Source organism: Salvelinus namaycush, chromosome 16 (assembly GCF_016432855.1).
Source record: "Salvelinus namaycush isolate Seneca chromosome 16, SaNama_1.0, whole genome shotgun sequence".
Taxonomy (NCBI): Eukaryota; Metazoa; Chordata; class Actinopteri; order Salmoniformes; family Salmonidae; genus Salvelinus; species Salvelinus namaycush.
Window position 1 is genome coordinate 45,364,962 of NC_052322.1, and position 12,849 is coordinate 45,377,810.

The 12,849-nt window shown below is 44.3% G+C and overlaps 2 long non-coding RNA genes across 2 annotated transcripts; both read left to right on the forward strand.

Moving 5' to 3' along the window:
- Positions 1-6,316: 6,316 nt before the first annotated feature.
- On the forward strand, positions 6,317-7,237 carry LOC120060803. Its single transcript, XR_005478267.1, has 3 exons — positions 6,317-6,359; positions 6,778-6,884; positions 7,030-7,237. It is a non-coding gene; the product is annotated as an uncharacterized LOC120060803 (long non-coding RNA).
- Positions 7,238-8,956: 1,719 nt separating this feature from the next.
- On the forward strand, positions 8,957-11,296 carry LOC120060802. The gene is made up of 2 exons (XR_005478266.1): positions 8,957-10,731; positions 10,886-11,296. It is a non-coding gene; the product is annotated as an uncharacterized LOC120060802 (long non-coding RNA).
- The last annotated feature ends 1,553 nt before the right edge of the window (positions 11,297-12,849 follow it).

The following is a 12,849-nucleotide window of genomic DNA, read 5'->3' on the forward strand; positions in this document are numbered from 1 at the left end:
GGGGTTGAGACCTTGTTTTAGGAGTGACTGTTAAACAGGGTTTGAGACCTTGTTTTAGGAGTGACTGTTAAACAGGGTTTGAGACCTTGATTTAGGAGTGACTGTTAAACAGGGTTTGAGACCTTGTTTTAGGAGTGACTGTTAAACAGGGTTTGAGACCTTGTTTTAGGAGTGACTGTTAAACAGGGTTTGAGACCTTGATTTAGGAGTGACTGTTAAACAGGGTTTGAGACCTTGTTTTAGGAGTGACTGTTAAACAGGGTTTGAGACCTTGTTTTAGGAGTGACTGTTAAACAGGGTTTGAGACCTTGATTTAGGAGTGACTGTTAAACAGGGTTTGAGACCTTGTTTTAGGAGTGACTGTTAAACAGGGTTTGAGACCTTGTTGTATGAGTGACTGTTAAACAAGGTTTGAGACCTTGATTTAGGAGTGACTGTTAAACAGGGTTTGAGACCTTGTTGTAGGAGTGACTGTTAAACAGGGTTTGAGACCTTGTTTTAGGAGTGACTGTTAAACAGGGGTTGAGACCTTGTTTTAGGAGTGACTGTTAAACAGGGGTTGAGACCTTGTTGTAGAAGTGACTGTTAAACAGGGGTTGAGACCTTGTTGTAGGAGTGACTGTTAAACAGGGTTTGAGACCTTGTTGTAGGAGTGACTGTTAAACAGGGGTTGAGACCTTGTTTTAGGAGTGACTGTTAAACAGGGTTTGAGACCTTGATTTAGGAGTGACTGTTAAACAGGGTTTGAGACCTTGTTTTAGGAGTGACTGTTAAACAGGGTTTGAGACCTTGTTTTAGGAGTGACTGTTAAACAGGGTTTGAGACCTTGATTTAGGAGTGACTGTTAAACAGGGTTTGAGACCTTGTTTTAGGAGTGACTGTTAAACAGGGTTTGAGACCTTGTTGTATGAGTGACTGTTAAACAGGGTTTGAGACCTTGATTTAGGAGTGACTGTTAAACAGGGTTTGAGACCTTGTTGTAGGAGTGACTGTTAAACAGGGTTTGAGACCTTGTTTTGATGTTAGATTGAATGAATGTTACTTTATATGGAAGTGTACAATTTATATTACAACGCAGAATAAATATGTAATAACGTAGTGGTAGTATGGTAACAAGTAATAGTTACTCACAATGAAAACATACCCTTACATTTGTTGAGTTGGCTTGGTAATGACCTAGGTAGGGAGGTATCGTGAGAGAGGTTAGTAGTGACTGAGTACTTTTGATGAGGTGTGGTATCATCAAGAGACAGTCTACACCAGCAGTCTGCAGTAGGTTGATAAGGCAGAAGGGTGGACCCAGTATTGCCCGTCAAACCAGAAATACATCATAACCTTGTGATGCTGCCAGAGGGGAAACCAATGCTGATGTCAGTAAAGTACAACACTGAAATAAGATTCTCTTAAATACCTTTTATCTACCCGGTTTCCTTATCGCTTATCCTTATTTCCTGTCTCTTTCCATGCTAGCAATCTAGTGTGTTGTGTGTTGAGCACAAGTATAGCTTTAAAAATGTATTCAGTCTATACGCTGTCATTTTTGGTCCACTGGGAGTGTACACCAACAGGCACTAGTAAAGCAAGGACGGTGTGACATCACTGCTAGTCGACAGGAGGAAAGGTCAAAGGTCAACCACCTCTTCCATATAGGCAGGAGGACATAAGACTCTGTTGGAGAGAGAGGGGAGCTTCATAGAGACAAGGTAGAGAGAGGGGGCTTCATAGAGACAAGGTAGAGAGAGGGGGCTTCATAGAGACAAGGTAGAGAGAGGGGAGCTTCATAGAGACAAGGTAGAGAGAGGGGGCTTCATAGAGACAAGGTAAAGAGAGGGGAGCTTCATAGAGACAAGGTAGAGAGAGGGGGCTTCATAGAGACAAGGTAGAGAGAGGGGAGCTTCATAGAGACAAGGTAGAGAGAGGGGGCTTCATAGAGACAAGGTAAAGAGAGGGGAGCTTCATAGAGACAAGGTAGAGAGAGGGGAGCTTCATAGAGACAAGGTAGAGAGAGGGGGCTTCATAGAGACAAGGTAGAGAGAGGGGGGCTTCATAGAGACAAGGTAGGGAGAGGGGGCTTCATAGAGACAAGGTAGAGAGAGGGGGCTTCATAGAGACAAGGTAGAGAGAGGGGAGCTTCATAGAGACAAGGTAGAGAGAGGGGACTTCATAGAGACAAGGTAGAGAGAGGGGACTTCATAGAGACAAGGTAGAGAGAGGGGGGCTTCATAGAGACAAGGTAGAGAGAGGGGGCTTCATAGAGACAAGGTAGAGAGAGGGGAGCTTCATAGAGACAAGGTAGAGAGAGGGGACTTCATAGAGACAAGGTAGAGAGAGGGGGGCTTCATAGAGACAAGGTAGAGAGAGGGGACTTCATAGAGACAAGGTAGAGAGAGGGGGCTTCATAGAGACAAGGTAGAGAGAGGGGGCTTCATAGAGACAAGGTAGAGAGAGGGGGGCTTCATAGAGACAAGGTAGAGAGAGGGGAGCTTCATAGAGACAAGGTAGAGAGAGGGGGCTTCATAGAGACAAGGTAGAGAGAGGGGGCTTCATAGAGACAAGGTAGAGAGAGGGGAGCTTCATAGAGACAAGGTAGAGAGAGGGGGCTTCATAGAGACAAGGTAGAGAGAGGGGGCTTCATAGAGACAAGGTAGAGAGAGGGGGACTTCATAGAGACAAGGTAAAGGGAGGGGGACTTCATAGAGACAAGGTAGAGAGAGGGGGCTTCATAGAGACAAGGTAGAGAGAGGGGGCTTCATAGAGACAAGGTAGAGAGAGGGGGCTTCATAGAGACAAGGTAGAGAGAGGGGGCTTCATAGAGACAAGGTAGAGAGAGGGGGCTTCATAGAGACAAGGTAGAGAGAGGGGGGCTTCATAGAGACAAGGTAGAGAGAGGGGAGCTTCATAGAGACAAGGTAGAGAGAGGGGGCTTCATAGAGACAAGGTAGAGAGAGGGGGCTTCATAGAGACAAGGTAGAGAGAGGGGGCTTCATAGAGACAAGGTAGAGAGAGGGGGGCTTCATAGAGACAAGGTAGAGAGAGGGGAGCTTCATAGAGACAAGGTAGAGAGAGGGGGCTTCATAGAGACAAGGTAGAGAGAGGGGGCTTCATAGAGACAAGGTAGAGAGAGGGGGCTTCATAGAGACAAGGTAGAGAGAGGGGGCTTCATAGAGACAAGGTAGAGAGAGGGGAGCTTCATAGAGACAAGGTAGAGAGAGGGGAGCTTCATAGAGACAAGGTAGAGAGAGGGGGGCTTCATAGAGACAAGGTAGAGAGAGGGGAGCTTCATAGAGACAAGGTAGAGAGAGGGGGCTTCATAGAGACAAGGTAGAGAGAGGGGGCTTCATAGAGACAAGGTAGAGAGAGGGGGGCTTCATAGAGACAAGGTAGAGAGAGGGGAGCTTCATAGAGACAAGGTAGAGAGAGGGGGCTTCATAGAGACAAGGTAGAGAGAGGGGGCTTCATAGAGACAAGGTAGGGAGAGGGGGCTTCATAGAGACAAGGTAGGGAGAGGGGGCTTCATAGAGACAAGGTAGAGAGAGGGGGCTTCATAGAGACAAGGTAGAGAGAGGGGAGCTTCATAGAGACAAGGTAGAGAGAGGGGGCTTCATAGAGACAAGGTAGAGAGAGGGGGCTTCATAGAGACAAGGTAGAGAGAGGGGGCTTAATAGAGACAAGGTAGAGAGAGGGGGCTTCATAGAGACAAGGTAGAGAGAGGGGAGCTTCATAGAGACAAGGTAGAGAGAGGGGGCTTCATAGAGACAAGGTAGAGAGAGGGGGCTTCATAGAGACAAGGTAGAGAGAGGGGGCTTCATAGAGACAAGGTAGAGAGAGGGGGCTTCATAGAGACAAGGTAGAGAGAGGGGGCTTCATAGAGACAAGGTAGAGAGAGGGGAGCTTCATAGAGACAAGGTAAAGGGAGGGGGACTTCATAGAGACAAGGTAGAGAGAGGGGGGATGGGTAGATAAGATAATAGTAAGCATAGAAACAGATGGAAAGACATCCACATAAAATGTAGTTGTTTATGCAAATAGATACACAGAGGTTTGCAGATTATGGACATGTCTTATCGGTGCTCTGCAACCTTTCCTGTGCCTTAAAGTTCCCATGCCTAGCATTTGTACATCTCTCATTATGAAGCTAAAAGAGAGAAATAGTGAGGCTAAAAGAGACAGAGACATAAATATAAATAACAATCATACACCGCCCGTCGTCTGTTAATCTATTTCAGTTATCCATCTGAAGGAGGTCTCAGGGTGGGGAGTTGTGTCTCTCTGCATTCGTATCATCACTGTCATCTCTAACAATGAAAAACAGTGTGTGTTCAGGAGATGGGGGTGGAGCAGAGAAAGACAGGGAAAAAGGCCCGCGAAGAGACAGAGGAAAACACATGAAAGAGAGACTGAGAAAATACCTTGAATTGCGATGACTGAATTTGAACCTGTAAGAGTGGGCTTTGAGCAGTTTCCTCTCAAGTTATGGGACAAACAGTCAATCCATCAAGTTCCACAACCTGGTAGCAATTGACCAGAGCTCATTACAGCACATATTTCATTTGGTATTCTGCACGGTCACATACATGTCATGGACCTCTATGAGTGAACTACATTCAGAGTAAGAAAGGTTCACATACATATAGAACAGCAGAAGGATTTTGAGGAAAAGTCTGTATCTGCATATGTATCTGCATATGTCTGTGTGTAATTGGTCTGCATGAGTACGCATATCTGCACATGGTTGCGGAAGAAGGGGGATGGGAGATTTCACCCATGAACATATCAACTGCTCACGGTTAGTCTGTCTATTATACTGAACAAAAATATTAACACAACATGTAAAGTGTTGGTCCCATGTTTCATGAGCTGAAATAAAAGATCTCAGAAATGGTCCATATGCACAAAAAGCTTATTTCTCTCAAATTTTGTGCAGAAATTTGTTTACATACAGTACCTGTTAGTGAGCATTTCTCCTTCGCCAAGATAATCCATCCACCTGACAGGTGTGGCATATCAAGAAGCTGATTAAACATCATGATCAGTGCACAGGTGCACCTTGTGCTGGGGACAATAAAATGCCACTCTAAAATGTGCAGTTTTGTCACATAACACAATGCCACAGATGTCTCAAGTTGAGGGAGTGTGCAATTGGCATTCTGACTGCAGGAATGTCTACCAGAGCTGTTGCCAGAGCATTGAATGTTCATTTCTCTACCATAAGCAGTGTCCAACATCGTTTTAGAGAATTTGGCAGTACGTTCAACCGGTCTCACAACCACAGACCACGTGTAACCACGCCAGCCCAGGACCTCCACATCCGTCTTCTTCACCTGCAGGATCATCTGAGACCAGCCACCCGGACAGCTGATGAAACAGGAGTATTTCAGTCTGTAATAAAGCCCTTTTGTGGGGAAAAACTCATTCTGATTGGCTGTGGGTGGGCCTATGCCCTCCCAGGCCCACCCATGGCTGCACCCCTGCCCAATCATATGAAATCCATAGATTAGGGCCTAATTTCTTCATTTCAATTGACTGATCTCCTTATATGAACTGTAACTCAGTAAAATAGTTGAAATTGTTGCATGTTGCGTTTATATTTTTGTTCAGTATAACATTTAAAGCAAAAGACACCTCATTAACTTCTGCTGTCTTCTAAATTACAATAATTATAAAACAAGATTAGATTTTCACCCAATTAGACCATATGTCTTCATTGACAGCAGTGTTGACAGGGAGGGCTTTTAATGCCCCATACAATGCACAAATATTCAGGCAGACCCTTTCTCTCTTAAACTCTTAAACACACACACAGCACTACACTCCTAGAAAAAGTGCTATCTGAAAGGGTTATTCAGCTGTCCCCATAGGAGAACCCTTTGAAGAACCCTTTTTGGTTCCAGGTGAAACCCTTTTGGGTTCATGCAGAACCTTTTCCACAAAGGATTCTACATGGAACCCAAAAAGATTCTACGTATAACCAAAAAGGGTTCTTCTATTGGGACAGCTGAAGAATCCTTTTGGAACCGTTTTTTCTAAGAGTTTATGTAATGTGGTTTGAGGCCACACCCAAACAAAGTGTTACTAGTCTAAGGGTATGTGTTGGTTTTACCTTACACATACAAATCCTGTGATAATCTCTTTACCAAAGTCTGTAGCCCCCCCTCTCTTTCACACATGTGTCTAAAGATTCCATATACCATCCAAGATCATATGAATGTCCAATTCCACATCAATTTAAGTTTCAGTGATGCAGCTGAACAAGGAGATCAGCACCTCGGGGGTTAAACTTTTTTCAGTATCCAATGCATTCTGGGATGTAGAATGAAACACAATGGCGGCGAAACTGAATCACCTGCAACTTTTTTGTGGTCTGTTATTTCCTTACAGCAATATTGCTACAAATGAGTCTAACGTTTGCTACAGAGTTAACGTGTGACTACATTTTCTATTTGCCTTGCATGGGTAATAATTGTATCAACTTTCCTTGTAAACATGAACTACTCCGGTGTCTTTTGAATAATGATCTGGTGATGTGTAGGCTATGGTTGTATTTATTTAACTAGGCAAGTCAGTTAAGAACAAATTGTTATTTACAGTGACGGCCTACCCCGTCAAGTTTATTTAACTTGTATTTATTCATGCAGGTTAATGTATTTATTGCTATCTAGCTTTTTATTTTACAAATAAAAATTGTGATTAAACCAGCTAACTTCATAGTTGAATTTGGAGTAACTATAGCCTAGCCAATTCAAATAATTAATTGCCAATGCCAATTTGGTTCCTCAGGTCGATTTGTAAACCAAGCCGACTACTTTCTGGGGTCTTTGGCTTTCGCAAAAATGCTGAGTTGCACAATGGCAGTGTACCGCCACCACGCGCCTCCATACTCAAATGTACGTTTCGAAATCACGTTTCCTGATGTTGATCTCACCAGTCCTTTCCTTTTAAATCCATGAAGTGATGTGAACAAGTGCACACTTTGGGAGAAATGAGACGCAGGAAGGATTCAAGCTCACAGCTGTGTCCCCCTTTTAACAGGTACATGTCCCCTACAGTGAGTTCTTCCAGCTGGAGGCCCTGACACACTACCACCGCGTGGTAAGCCTAGAGAACTTCACGAAGCAGCTTGCCCCAACACTCTGGCCTAAGGGCAGCCCACTGAGTCAGCTGCCCAGAGGAGTGTAGACAAGAAGTCCTGCCCCATGAAGGTGAGTGTTGTGATTGATGTGTAGAGTCAGAGATGATTACTGAGGACTGTTGTTTAGGTATTGAGCCTAGTTACCAAAAAAATATACTTTGAAACTGGTCAGAGAGATTGTTTGAAAGCTAGGCCATGGAACAGAGTCAGTCTTTTTACATCAATTAAATTCCTTTCTTGTAACTAATTAATTGCTTTGGTGTTGTTCATGCCAATGAAAAGAATGCCATGGCACAGTAAAACACTGCCCCCTGGTGGACTGTTACTATAACTGTATTTACCTACACATCTCTCACATGCCGTCTATACTAAACAAAAATATCATTGGAACATGGGAAGTGTTGGTCCCATGTTTCATGAGCTGAAATAAAAGATACCAGACATGTTCCATAAGCAGAAAAAAAACATATTTCTCTCAAATTTTGTGCACAAATTAGTTTACATACACTACCGTTCAAAAGTTTGGGGAAATGTCCTTGTTTAGACATTAATGTTGTAAATCACTATTGTAGCTGGAAACGGCAGATAAAAAAAAAAAAAAATTGAATATCTACGTAGGTGTACAGAGAACCATTATCAGCAACCATCACTCCTGTGTTCCAATGGCACGTTGTGTTAGCTAATCCAAGTTTATCATTTGAAAAGGATAATTGATCATTAGAAAACCCTTTTGCAATTGTGCTATCACAGCTGTAAACTGTTCTGATTTTAAAGAAGCAATACAACTGGCCTTTAGACTAGTTGAGTATCTGGAGCATCAGCATTTGTGGGTTCAATTATAGGCTCAAAATAACCAGAAACAAATACCTTTCTTCTGAAACTCATCAGTCTATTCTTGTTCTGGGAAATGAAGGCTATTCCGTGCGAGAAATTGCCAAGAAACTGAAGATCTCGTACAACGCTGTGTACTACTCCCTTCACAGAACAGAGCAAACTGTCTCTAACCAGAATAGAAAGAGGAGTGGGAGGCCCCGGTGCACAACTGAGCAATAGGACAAGTACATTAGAGTCTAGTTTGAGAAACGGACGCCTCACAAGTCCTCAACTGGCAGCTTCATTAAATAGTTCCCGCTAAACACCTATCTCAACGTCAACAGTGAAGAGGTGACTCCGGGATGCTGGCCTTCTAGGCAGAGTTCCTCTGTCCAGTGTCTGTGTTCTTCTGTGTTAATCTTTTCTTTTTATTGGCCAGTCTGAGATATGGCTTTTTCTTTGCAACTCTGCCTAGAAGGCCAGCATCCCGGAGTCGCCTCTTCACTGTTGACGTTGAGACTGGTGTTTGGCAGTACGTCCAACCGGCCTCCCAACCGCAGACCACGTGTATGGTGTCGTTTGCTGATGTCAGCGTTGTGAACAGAGTGCCCCATGGTGGCGGTGAGGTTTATGGTATGGACAGGTTTTAGCTACGGACAATGAACACAATTACATTATATCTATGGCAATTTGAATGTCCCGAGATACTCTGATGAGATCCTGAGTTCCATTGTTGTGCCATTCATTCGCCCGCCATCACCTCATGTTTCAGCATGATAATGCACAGCCCCATGGGGCAAGGACCTGTACACAATTCCTGGATGCTGAAAATGTCCCAGTTCTTCCATGGCCTCCATACTCACCAGACATGTCACCGTTTGAGCATGTTGATTCAGAGCATCCCAAACATGTACGACAGTGTGTTCCAGTTCCCGCCAATATCCAGCAACTTCACACAGCCATTGAAGAGTATTAGGACAACATTTCACAGGCCACAATCAACAGTCTGATCAATTCAATGCGAAGGTAATGTCACGCTGCATGAGGAAAATGGTGGTCACACCAGATACTGACTGGTTTAATGATCCATGTCCCTAACCCTTTTGAAGGTATTTGTGTCCAAATGATGCATATCTGTATTCCCAGTCATGTGAAATCCATAGATTAGGACCTAAATTAATTTATTTCAGTTGACTGATTGCCTTTTATATGAACTGTAACTCAGTAAAATATTAGAAATTGTTGCATGTTACGTTTTCTATTTCAGTGTATTTATGTTTACCACGTGATGAAAACAGTTGGATCTGGTATAAATGTCTTGTAAAGCCTCACTCATGGTGTTTTCTGAAACGTCACTGTCTGTATTTATCAGGATGGGACATCCTTTCTATTTTGTGACCATGTAGGATTGGAGTGTGACAGGTCTGTCTTGTTTGGTGGCTTGTCCTTCAGTTCCTACCACCTACCTCACTGGATACACAGTAAATAGCTGTCCTATTAGTGGAACATGAGCATGATTTAGGCTTAACTTACTGGTGGTATAACATAATAAATACCATAAGAAATGTATTAATTGAAATGTATTTTTACAAGGATAGTGCCCATTATTCAATATGACTATAGAAGTGCCCGTTTTAGCCAGCTGGCTAATTTTTAACTGCAGTCCCAATTTGCTTCCCCTTTCATGTCCTCCATGTGCAGGTTCCCTCCATCAGAGCGCCCTGTCCTGGTGCCCTGTCCTGGCTCTGTCCTGGTGCCCCAGCTCAGTTCCCTGTGATACAGGAGTATATGGGTCTGCAGCAGTATGTAGTGTAGGAGAGCGGAACAGGAACCACATCGCTACCCAGGCCATATGTGGGCGTACAGCTGAGGATTGGCTCTGGTTGGATGAGCTGGGAACACACACATACACACACTTGTCCCGTGTGGCTCAGTCAATGAGCTGGGAACACAAATACACACACTTGGTCCGTGTGGCTCAGTCAATGAGCTGGGAACACAAATACACACACTCGGCCCGTGTGGCTCAGTCAATGAGCTGGGAACACACAAATACACACACTTGGTCCGTGTGGCTCAGTCGGTAAAGCATGACCATGGGTTATAACACCATGACCATGTGCTTCCCGGATCTGGCTGAGATCTGCCGGGACCTCAAGCTCTGGGTCAAGAGAACCTCTACCCGTTCTGTTTACATCACCACAGTCCCACCTCGCTGAGATCCGCCGGGCCCTCAAGCTCTGGGTCAAGAGAACCTCTACCCGTTCTGTTTACATCACCACAGTCCCACCTCGCTGAGATCCGCCGGGCCCTCAAGCTCTGGGTCAAGAGAAGCTCTACCCGTTCTGTTTACATCACCACAGTCCCACCTCGCTGAGATCCGCCGGGCCCTCAAGCTCTGGGTCAAGAGAAGCTCTACACGTTATTTACATCGCCACAGTCCCAACTCGCTGAGATCCGCAGGGCCCTCAAGCTCTGGGTCAAGAGAAGCTCTACACGTTATTTACATCGCCACAGTCCCACCTCGCTGAGATCCGCCGGGCCCTCAAGCTCTGGGTCAAGAGAAGCTCTACACGTTATTTACATCGCCACAGTCCCAACTCGCTGAGATCCGCAGGGCCCTCAAGCTCTGGGTCAAGAGAACCTCTACCCGTTCTGTTTACATCGCCACAGTCCCACCTCGCTGAGATCCGCAGGGCCCTCAAGCTCTGGGTCAAGAGAACCTCTACCCGTTCTGTTTACATCGCCACAGTCCCAACTCGCTGAGATCCAAAAGTTCTTCCAATAAGGTGAGCTTGGAGTGATCGATTGGATGTCCTTTGTCAGTAAAAATAAATACAAATACCCAGTACATCCATTTTACACAGGTGTTGCGCTGCTGGTAAACATGCTTTGTTTGCATACTGCTATATTCAGTGTATCATTGTTTCTGTCCGTGCCCAGGTGAAGGTGGTGAGCTTCAAGCCAGACTTGGCCCAGATGGACTTGTACATACTAAGCCAGTCTGACCACTTCGTTGGGAATTGTGTGTCATCCTCTTCCTGCTTTTGTCAAACGAGACCGTGATGTCCATGCCCCGTCGTCGTCTTTCTTCGGGAATGGACTACGCTGGAAAATTTTAACAAGCAAGACGAGCTGTGAAGATTTGCCCTTCCTGGGTAGTCCATGACAAATTGCTTTTAGAATTTTAGAATGGCTTTTGAATCTTGGGTGAGGAGGAGGACATTGCAGTGTGGGAATGTGATCTTGTACTCCACACTCACTATTACAGTGATGTAGTGATAAAAATGTTTTTAGTAAACTCTGATCACCGTTCGCGGTGAATAAAGTCAAGCTCCCATTTTTTCAGCTGAACCCGAGCGCAAAATAATGAAGTTGTTTACCCTCCACAACACCACTGCTATTAGACAAGCAGTAGCATTATTACACACGCTGTATACATTACATTATTATACTCTTCATAGCATCAACAATCCAGGCTGCATCACATCCGGCTATGATTGGGAGTCCCATAGGGCGGCGCCCAATTGGCCCAGCGTCGCCTGGGTTTGGCTGGGGTAGGTCGTCATTGTAAATAAGAATTTGTTCTTAACTGATTTGCCTAGTTAAATAAAGGTTACATAAAAAATAAAAATAAAAAATAAAACATTTTCCGCAATACCTTCTATGCTGCACAACGCATCACCGGGGGCAAACTACCTGCCCTCCAGGACACCTACAACACCCGATGTCACAGGAAGGCCAAAAAGATCATCGACAACAACCACCCGAGCCACGGCCTGTTCACCCCGCTTCCATCCAGAAGGAGAGGTCAGTACAGGTGCATCAAAGCAGGGACCGAGAGACTGAAAAACAGCTTCTATCTCAAGGCCATCAGACTGTTAAACAGCCACCACTAACATTGAGTGGCTGCTGCCAACATACAGACTCAAATCTCTAGCCACTTTAATAATTAATAATTGGATGTAATAAATGTATCACTGGTCACTTTAAACAATGCCACTTTATATAATGTTTACATACCCTACATTACTTATCTCATATGTATATACTGTACTCTATACTGTTCGGCCATCTCTCACCCATATATTTATATGTACATATTCTTATTCATTCCTTTACACTTGTGTGTGTGTATAAGGTAGTTGTGAAATTGTTAGATTACTTGTTAGATATTACTGCATGGTTGGAACTAGAAGCACAAGCATTTCGCTACACTCGCATTAACATCTGCTAACCATGTGTATGTGACCAATAACATCTGCTAACCATGTGTATGTGACCAATAACATGTGATTTGATTTATAGCCACAGCTATAAACAAGTAACTGCTGAAACACCAACGACGTCTTAATACGGCACGAGTCAGAACAGCTTCAGTGCACCTCAGCATAGATTCTACAAGTGTCTGGAACTCTATTGAAGGGATGTGACACCATTTTCCCCCAATTTGGTGTTTTGTTGATGGTGGTGGAAAACGCTGTCTCAGGCACCGATCCAGAATCTCCCATAAGTGTTCAATTGGGTTGAGATCTGGTGACTGAGACAGCCATGGCATATGGTTTACATTTTCATCAAACCACTCATGCCTCATTGTCATCCTATGGGGGCGTAGCCAAAACAATGGTCTACCCAGCATTTTTTTTATTTTTTATAAACGATCAGATGTTAATTACCCAGGCACCACACCTGTGTGGAAGCGCCTGCTTTCAATATACTTTGTATCCCTCATTTACTCAAGCGTTTCCTTTATTTTGGGAGAACAAATTCATAATGACAGCCAAGGAACCGTGGGTGGTTTAGAACGACAGATTTTTACCTTATCAGCAATCGGATTCGATCTCGCAACATTTCGGGTTACTTGCCCAACGCTCTAACCACTAGGCTACCTGCCACCCCCAAGTTAG